Source organism: Diabrotica undecimpunctata, unplaced genomic scaffold (assembly GCF_040954645.1).
Source record: "Diabrotica undecimpunctata isolate CICGRU unplaced genomic scaffold, icDiaUnde3 ctg00000625.1, whole genome shotgun sequence".
Classification (NCBI taxonomy): domain Eukaryota; kingdom Metazoa; phylum Arthropoda; class Insecta; order Coleoptera; family Chrysomelidae; genus Diabrotica; species Diabrotica undecimpunctata.
In genome coordinates this window covers 221,126-231,474 of record NW_027311926.1, presented here as the reverse complement: position 1 = coordinate 231,474, position 10,349 = coordinate 221,126, and the positions used below count along the sequence as shown (strand labels likewise).

At 32.9% G+C, this 10,349-nt stretch overlaps 1 long non-coding RNA gene across 1 annotated transcript; it reads left to right on the top strand.

Annotated features, from left to right (window-relative positions):
• Positions 1 to 468: 468 nt before the first annotated feature.
• On the top strand, positions 469 to 9,866 carry LOC140431310 (uncharacterized). Its single transcript, XR_011949655.1, has 3 exons — positions 469 to 588; positions 6,162 to 6,575; positions 9,626 to 9,866. It is a non-coding gene; the product is annotated as an uncharacterized lncRNA (long non-coding RNA).
• Positions 9,867 to 10,349: the final 483 nt, after the last annotated feature.

Here is a 10,349-nt window from a genome sequence, read left to right as displayed (position 1 = left end):
GCATTATTTGCCCGATATTTTTTTTATTTTTCTGTAAGTCTGTGTTGCTGTGTTTTATATGTTTTAGTTTCTTTTCTATAACTTCTTTTACTTTTATAAGTTGTTGGTTAGTTGGGCTTATTACTTCTATTTTTTTCTCTAATTTATTTAATCATTTTCTGAATTCTTCTTGTTATTCTTTTGCGCGTATTTATCAAACAATAATAAATATTTGGACACACATTGAAATCCTTTATTTTGAAAGATACATTGACGCTGAAAATTAAGAAATGATCTCAAAATACTCATAATCATAGTTAAATCCATTTATCGTCTATTAAATGTCTACATCTTATATTTACAAGCGTTTTATATCTAGTTCAAGCTGAAAAAATAAAATATAATCATTCAATCAACAGCATTCATTCAAAATTTGTAAGATATTTAATTTGCTTTTTTTTTAGGTTCGCCATTTGTAAGTTCCGGCATGGCATCTTCTAATATCTTTTCGATCCCTACTTCGATGCGACGACTCCCAGTAACGGCACTATTCTTTTTGGGAAATCAGCGTATCTTAGTTGCCGAGTTCGAAATTTAGGAAATAAATCAGTGAGTAGACTACTTTATGTAATTAAAATATTTAAGTTGGGATAAATAAGATACTGGCTGGGGGATATAATTCGATTAATATTTTTACTAACGTTTTACAATAAATATTGTTTTTAAGAATAATTCAAACTTAACTATAAAAAGCAATTTTTTTTTAAGCTTGTATGAAGCTTCCATACTGGCGTTGTATTTCCTATGTATCCAACGATGCTTCCCGATGAGCCTTCCCTCTTGTATGTATGCTTTAAAGCCTGTTTCTTCTTCAATATTAGCCTCCTAAATTGTTTAAATTATCGCACCATCTTTTTCTTGGTCTGTTAATACTTCTTCATCCATATGGTGACTTATCTTGTGCTAGTCGTACTATCCTATCCTCTGTCATTCTACTAATGTAGTCGTTACACTCCTATTTCCGTTTTGTCACCCATCGCCCATTTATGTCTTCTATATTTCATGCTTTTAATGTTTTCGCTTCTGTGTAGAAGTATTTTCATCTCTGTTGTTTCTAGTAGTCGTCTCGTTTTAGATGTTTCAGGTCTTGTCTCCGCCGCGTATGTTAATATAGATCTAATTGCAGCTTTATAGATTCTTGTTTTTATTGTATTTTTTTATAGAGATTTTATGTATTTTATAGATCCCGTAGCTTTACTTGCTTTTAAGCTTTGTTGTGGTAGTTCTCCTTCAACATCTCCTTAACTACTTATATCTATTCCCAGATATCTAAACCTTGCTTCCTGCTTTATTATTTTCCCATCAATTTCGATTTTACATCGTAGTGGGTATTTAGATGTTGATATTATCATATTGTATTTCTTGTCTGTTGTATTGAAGATGTGTGTTAATCTTTGGAGCTCGTTTTCTGTCTCGGTGATTATTGCGACGTCGTCTGCATAACATAATATTTGGATTTCTTTCTTCCCCATTCTGTTACCATGCCCTTTACGTACTGCGTGTATTATTTCGTTCATTGTTATATTAAAAGAGAAGTGGGCTTAACGAGTAACCCTGTCTGACTCCGCTTTGTTCTGGTATCCACTGTGTTAGTTTTCTATTTATCTTTGCCCGTATTCGATTATGGAAGTAGATGTTTTCGATGGCTTGTATAATATTGATTGGTATGTTTCTTTTATACAATAGGTGTAAGACGTCTTCTACTGGGATGCAATCGCCTTTATCAGTTATAGTACAAATACGGCGGCTACGCAGGATCGTTCGGATCTGAATACTTATTGTTTATCTAATAAAGTTGTTAGTTTATTGATTTTGTTGGTTAGGACTTTTGTGGTAAGCTTAAGTGCGGTGTTCAGTAGATTTATACCTCTATAATTCTTTATCTCCTTTCTTGAACATTGGTATCATTATGATGTTTCTCCATGCGTCTGTTATCTTGCAGTGCAATATTAGTTTTTGTTTAAGTTTTGTCATCTCTAGGGTCATACTTTCTCCTCCGTGTTTTAGAAGCTCTTTGGTTATTCCGTCTGGTCATGGTCACTTTTGATGGTGCTATTTTTGAGTGAATTTATGGCTATCTCTATTTCCTGAAAACCGATTTCTATTTCGTATCTTTTTAATTCAGGTACATTATGGTGTTTAATTATTATTTTTCTTTCCTTTAAACAATTCCGTCAGGTATCTTTCCCATTCGTTTGCTGGTATGTTCCAGCTTGCGTTTATATCTTCGATGGGTTCTATTTGTTTCAGCTGTATCTTCTGTGCTAGCTTCCTTTGGTACATTTTTCTTGCACTTGTTCCACAGTGATTCTATATTGAGTTTTTTTTCGGGGAATTTCCTGTAGAAAATGTTTTGGTGTTATTTTAATTCTTATTTTTGCTAGTTCTAGTTTGTGTTCACTCCCTGCGTCTGTTGAGTTTAAAGTTCGGATATCTAGAATCTGCTTTGGGTGGATTTTTCTATTAGTGACTATACAATTAATCATAGATTTGTGCCCCCTGGAGTTTTCAAATGTACAGTTATGATAATATGAGCCAACAATCTCTGTAATTTTTACATTTATTTTTATCTCTTTTTTGTGTATAGAGCTTATATACGCCAGGTTTTAATCTTCTGAAATATTTTATTGTTTGATTAGATATTTATCAAAGATCTCTGCTAACAATTCTGTTGGTATTGACTGTCCGAGTTTTATCAATTTAATGGGTATCTTTACAGGCTCTGTAACTTTCCCGTATTTCATTTCCTTTAAGGTTCGTCTTATATCGTCCACGTTGCTTAGTTTTACTTTTTCTTCTTCTATTGGATCTGTTCTAATGTTTGTATAATTTATTTCACAATATCATCTTGCGTCCGTAAATAGGGATTTGTAATATTCTTCTCACTCTAACCTACCTACGGGGTTTAATCTCTCTGTTCCTTTGTGATCTTTTCTGAAGTTTATTATAAACTTCCAAGCTTTATATACTCCAGTTACATCCGTATATCTGTTTATTTCTTCACATTTTTTGTTCCACGTTTCGTTTTTTCTGTTGGTCACAGTGTTCATAACTTTCCTATTACAGTAAGTGTATGTTCTCCAGTCTTCTAGATTTTGTGTTTGGAGCCAGATTCGATAGGCTTTCTCTTTAGTATCTACAAACTCTCTTATTTCTTGTGACCACCACTCCGGATCTTGATGTCACACAGTTTCCTATAGCCTCTTGTTATATTTGTTTATACTCATATTTCTGGATACTGTTTTTTATATTGATGGTCGCTGTTATTTTCCCGGTATTTAACTACTACATTTGCCATAGTTAAGTCATCCCATCCGCACTCCGCTCCCCGATACACCCGTACATCCATAATTTGTAGATTTGAGTGTTGACGTATGATGACATATTCAACAATTAACCTTAGCCCTCTTGTTGTCTGTGTCCATGTATATTTCTATATGTCTTTATAAGCGTAGAATCCATTTGTCACATTTATGATTTGTCCGATAAGCTCTCACATAAGCTAAAAGGTCGCACATCGTTTTAATTTAAAATAGCTTCTCCCTACTTCCTAATAATCTGAATGTTGTCTCTTCTTCCTGCTGTAGCATTTAAATCTACCAGGATGAATACTTCCTTGTTTTTCTTAATTCCTTCAAATACTGCCATTAGATTATCATCATCGTTTTAATCCATCCATATTCCATATTCGAAACTTTTAGCATATTTAAATCGTTTTCCGAAGCACGAGTTTTATGTTCGGGGTTTTTCTCTTAGCCGATCTGTTTATCCATTATAAGATTACGAAACAGTAGACTACAATAGTCTTGATACCACTGTTTAAGAGAATACACACGCGTTTATATTTATTCTTAAAGATAAGTAAAATTACTTAAGTTGCTCTTTATCTCTTAAATTTCTACTCCTTTGTCTTAATACTAGTTAACTAGTTACACCTACTTTTGCATACTATAAAACTTTCTCCTCTGTTTTTTCATAAAGTAGCTCAATTTTGTTAAGTTCAGATAGGAATTAAGTTCTGTGGGGTATAGCACGGACTTTTGTCTGGGAAAACGGGTGCATACCACAACGTCAGTAATGGCGAAGGTGCAGATCATTTACGCTGCGCAGCCGGCATAAATGGCAACCGAATTCCACAATATTATTGAGATGATGACTTACTTTCAAAAACGAAAACTAGCTCCATAAACTATTAAAGATTTCCACAATTCCAGCAGGGTCCTTTTTTAATTTTTTTTGGGGATTGAAGTATTTATTACTAATTAATTCCATCCAGGTACCATTGTCATTTGTGAATTTCGTTCTTTCCCAGCTTTAAATATTTTATTTTTAGGGGATTAAATCACAATTGATTGTAATGAGAATTGCATTTTACAATAATTTTGACGATTCGACATCCAGTACAGAAATCTTTTTAAAATAATTTATAAATTAAGAAATTATGTTAAAATATAAACTTTACCATTAATTTGGTACGAAGAGCTAATTGGTAAGCATTTTGAAACGTTAAAATAAATGTAAAATGAAATTCTCATTACAATCCATTATGGTGTAATTGCAAAGAAATACAATATCTGGATACTTTCCATTCTCCATTGTTTTTTAATTTAAATTTCCAGACTTCTATACTTAGTGATCTTTTCATTGTATTTAACATGCAGATTGTTGTTGTTAGATATCATCACTACACCAGTTAATATTGTCCAGATTTAGCCACCTTTTCAGGACGTGATTTATTTTTTTGTTGGGTTGGCTTCTGTCGCTGCATTGGATCTACTGGTGGTTCGCTTCGTTGGATATGTCCCGCGGAGGAGGATCCTGGATAATCAGAGGCGAAAGGGTTGTTGAACTAAAACGGTCCTTTTTAGAATTTTATTAGCGAAAATATATAGTTATAAATTGACTGAATTTAATTAATAAGTATATGAATTGTAAATCGCGTTAGGACAGTTGTGGCTGTATCCTCTGCAATAGACAGTTATCATTGTGCAATGAGATCGGGAAACCACAGAAACCCTATCCCTCCCTGTCTATCGAGCTCGAAGTGAACATTTACTGATTATTGCTGCGATAAAAGAGTGGAATTGCTTCCAGGGTGTTAATGTATTCATCAGGGAGTTCGTTGCTGGCAAGGCCCAGTAATTTAGTGGGTAGGATAGGGAGTTTGGGTTTAGGACGTCTTTTGAATACATTGTCGATGGATGAGTAGGTTCTGAAGTTTGGGCCACGGATGGTTTTGATTGTGTAACTACTGCTCAGAGAGGAGAGCCTCTCATTGATGGGTTGGATGTTCTACAGTTGATGAATGAGGGCGGAGAGGTAGTCATACCGTTTGTTGTTTACTCTACGCAGGATTCCCCGTTCCAATCCCAGCAGTCTTTGTGTGAGGTGGCAGTTGAACAAGATATAAAGATTAAATCTATATTCAATCACCGACCTGATAAATGTTTTGTATGTATGTATGAGTGTATGTGGGTGTGTCCGTGTCAAAAAATAATTACCCATTGTCATTTATAAACAAGGAATTTTACAAGACTGGAGAAGTGAAACAACAAAACGTCACAAGTAATCCAGAAACACTCACAAGAAGAGATTCAAAGATGACAATAATACCATATTGAAAGGGCTTAGAAGAAAAATTAAAAACTAGAGGAAATAAGTACATCACATTATCATCAGCCGTTTTGAGTCCACTTCTGGACATAGGCCTCCCGTAAATAATTCCACTGCATTCTATTTTGAGCACCCTGAATCCAGTTGTGCTGAATGCGCTTGATGTCATCTGACCACCTTGTTGGAGGACGTCCTCGATTACGATAAACATCGTGTCTAGGTCTCCATTCAAATATCACAACAACATCACGTCAACATCACAATAACATCAAAAAAAAAACAATACACTAAGATATTTCATGTCCAAAACCAAATTTAACAACAGAAGATTTCTATGTACGGAACATACATCAAAAACAGAGGCTTAGTAGAGAGAAGCTAAAACTTAGTGTTAGCCAAAATTTGATCTTAGGCTCCTGGCGATCATGTTTTCTATTTCAAACCATTCAACAACTTATCTTTCGTTATTGGTTAACAAATTTAATAATGTTTAATATTTTTGGTTTTAGGTATCATGGATCAGACACAGAGATATTCATCTCCTCACAGTGGGAAGCTATAAGGCAAATTAATATTTAAATGGGAATAAGCTACAATTAAAGTTAGTTTATTGACGTTTCAATTTCCACTTCGAAATTATTAGTAAATTACTAATGTTTATATTTTGAGAATGATTTCCGAAGCGGAAATTGAGAGGTCAATAAACTAATTGTAACCTTTATTTGTGGCTTATTCCCATTTAAATATTAATTACTTTTGAATGCCACAAGAACATTGTTTCAGTTTTCACGCAAATCACCATCCTGAAACAGATGACTGGACTTTCCAGATCAGATGGGCTCAAAAGAGAGAGGCTGGTACTTATGAATGTCAGATTAGTACCTAACCAGTAAAAAGTCATTTCGTCAACTTAAATCTAGTCGGTAAGTTATTTTACTATTTTATCAGTGTTTTGTTAAATTTTTTTAATGCATTATACTAGGGGTATAAAGAAGATAGAAAAACAGAATGTTTAATATACATTTATTACAAGATTAAGATTAAGATTAAGATAAAAAATTATCTTAGCATGTAAAATTCAGCATAAAACAAGTCGCGTTAACAGCTTTGAAAGAAGTTGTAAATATAAAATATAAATGAAGAACAAAAAAGTTCTCCCAAAAGTTAGACCTAGAAATTTTATTTCTTTTGACTGTTCTAAAGGTAAATTATGACTAGTTGTGAGGTGTGTTTTATTTTTATTAAAAATAATGTATCGTGTTTTTTCAATAAAAAAAAACAAATTCCGTTTTTATCGTTCAATTATAAAGCCGATTTAAGAAACTCTTTATAATTTTAGTTGCTGCCATTACATTATTCGATTTAGTATAAATAAAAATGGCATCTGCATAAAAACTAGCTTTAATGGATGCTTTAATTACATTTATACTACTATTAAAAGCGATTAAGCATAAAGTTGGACTAAGAATCGAACCTTGAGGAATTCCATTGTCTAGTATCTTAGAAGATATATCAAATATAGATACTACTTCAAATACCAAAAGCTGCGAACATAATACATGCGGCACAAAACAGAGAAACCTATCGTTTGATGGTCGCCAACCTTCGGTAGAAGACGGTACATAAAGAAGAAAAAGTATCTTAGATAAGCTTGTAACATCATTAATTCTAACTTGAATTGAGCGATTAAAATAAAAAAATTATAAATGCAAGTATGTGACCTTGAATGCCAGTATCTTTAAATGTTTGTAGAATACAGTGCCTCCATGCCCTATCGTAGGCTTGGGTTATATCGAAAAATATTGCAATTAGTTTTTGGATATTTGCAAAAGCTTCATTAATTGAAGTCTCTAATGCAACGTGATTATCTTATGTGGATCTACCTCTTCGAAAACCACTTTGGAAGTTAGTAAGAAAATTATTATTTTATAAGTACCATATAAGGCGAAGGTTTAAAATTTTTTCTAGGATCTTGCACATGCAACATGTAAGAGAGATGGGTCTGTAAGAGGTAGGGTTGTCTTTTGGTTTGTTAGGCTTAATAATGGGAATGATTATTGCTTGAGACCAGAGGTCTGGCAATTCATGCTTTAGGAAGCAGGTATTAAATAAATCTAACAGAATTAATTTGGCTTCGAATGGTAAGTTTTTTATGAAGACTGGTAGAATATCATCTGGTCCTGCAGCTGTATTTTTTATATTCGAAAGAAAACTCTAACTCTTGAAGAGTTATAGGAGCATTTAAGGGGCTGTCAGAGTTGTTAATGAGGATTGTAGAAGCTTCTATGTTTTTCTTGTAAATTAGGGATTCATAAGAAATATTTTTGTCGCTATCAGCTAAAGCGATTAATTTATTATTGTGTGTTAAGGTGTTAATATGTCTATAAGAATTAGAGCCTTTAAGTTTACGAATTTTAGTCCAGATTATGTCGGAGGGTGTTAAAGAATTGATAGATGATACGTACCATCTCCAGGTGTGATTGCTAGAAGATAGAGCAAGTACTACTTCATTGTTCCACGAAGGTACTGGAGGTCTTTTTCAGAGCTTTGTTTTACCTATATTATTTAAAGCTGCTTCTATAAATATCCTGTTTAAGGAGGTAATATTAGAGTTTATATCATCACTTGGATGATAGTTTTTAATTTTCTTTTCAATCTCGACTTGATAAGACGACCAGTTTGCATTCCTTAATTTCTAGGATTAATAGATTGGAAAATTAGGAGATCGAATTGCATTTAATGATATGCAGATAGGAAAGTGATCACTGTCATATAACGATTTTAAAGTATTCCACGTGAGAAACGTTGATAAGGATTGACTACATAATGATAAATCTGTGGCGGAAAAAGAGCCGTTATAGAAGTTAAATCTGGTAGGTTCCCCTGTATTAAGTAATAATAAATGAGAAGAGTCAATAAGATGTTTTATTAGGTTACCGTATTTGTCTGTTTTCGAGCTTCACCATGCAGAATGATGACAGTTCATATCCCCTAAAATTATTTTTCTGTGTGGAATTTGATCAAGAAGGTTATTTAGTTCTTATAGGTCTAGCTCGCTAGGATGTGTTAAATAAATGTTGGATATATTAATATGTTTTTAATATGTAATACTCACTGCTACAGCTTCGAGATTAGTACTTAATGCAATTGGCTTAGCTTCTAGGTCTGTACTTAACAAAGATAGCTACTCCGTCACTGGCCTATTGTGCTAGTCTGTTTTTTTTGAAAACATTGGTAATTTCGAAGATTTATATTAACTTGTTTAAAATGAGTTTCTTAAAGACATAAGATCTTTGGGCATAATTCATTTATTAAAAGTTTTAATTGTTCTAAATGAGTATAAAACCCATTAAGATTCCACTGTAAAATAAAGGAATTGGACATGTTATAATTCTGCCTGAGATAATTGTTCATCTGTCTCTTCTGTGGAAGAGATATTATTGGGGTTTAGTTTTTTTTTAATATAGGCTATGGGAATAAGCTACAATTAAAGGTTAAAGTACGTTTATTGACGTTTCAATTTCCACTTCGGACCTTCTTCGGTCGTTCTTAAAATACAATCAAAAAGGTTTGTATTTTGAGAACGATTTCCGAAGTGGAAATTGAAACGTCAATAAACGTACTTTAACCTTCAGTTGTGGCCTATTCCTATTTAAATAGTAATTACTTTAAAATGTCACAAGAAAATAGCTTCAGAACAATATACCTGAGTTTCTATTATTTTAACATATTTATGGGAATATAGCAGTGAATCAACTGCATTTTTAAATCAAAGATATATACATTCTATTGTTGGCAATTCTGGAAGCGAATGATACGTTACGTGGACCAACTAATAAACCAACGGCTATAATGTAGTTATGAACTTTAGTTCCTTCAATACTAGAAAAGAATATTTAAACATTTTAACACAAGTAGCTTAAACTACCACATTAAGAATATTTATATACATACTAACATATCCTTCTTTTAGGTGAAATCCTAGCTGCAATGCAAACAGGCTCCGCTGGATTGTCCAACAGCTTATTCAACACCTTCGCTCTCATAATAGTTTCTTACATATACACATCCTGCTATTTTAGCCACCTTGAGATAAACCAAGGAAGTTGAAGGATCTTTGGAAAATAGAAATTTGTAAATAGCTGCATATTCTTCTTAATCTTAAGTAAAACATTGTTAATGCAATCTGTTTTGTCGGAATATCCCTTAAAGACTAAAATACTAGTGGTATATATATATATATATATATATATATATATATATATATATATATATATATATATATATATATATACAGATTGAACGAATTTAAAACGGAACATACAATTTAATATATGTCTGTTTGAACTGCATTTGAAATAGTGGACCAATATAAAACTTGGACAAAAATAAATCCATACCCAGTGATAGACATTGTATAAAATATCGTTCAACTATCTGTCTCCTTTAAAGGAAAGAGGAGCTTGCCTAATAGTCGGAGAGATAGAGCCGAAATTTTGGAATGATCAGTAATATGACATTTCTCTATTGGAATATATTCATTGTAACTGGGTTAAGACTTTGCCTTACAGGCGGACGCCACTCGTGGTACAGGGGGTGGCTATACAGGGATGAAGTTGTAATTTTTTTCGAAAAAATTAACGATCGATAATATGGCTGAAAATTTGCCCAGAGTAAGATCTTGGTATAACTAGACG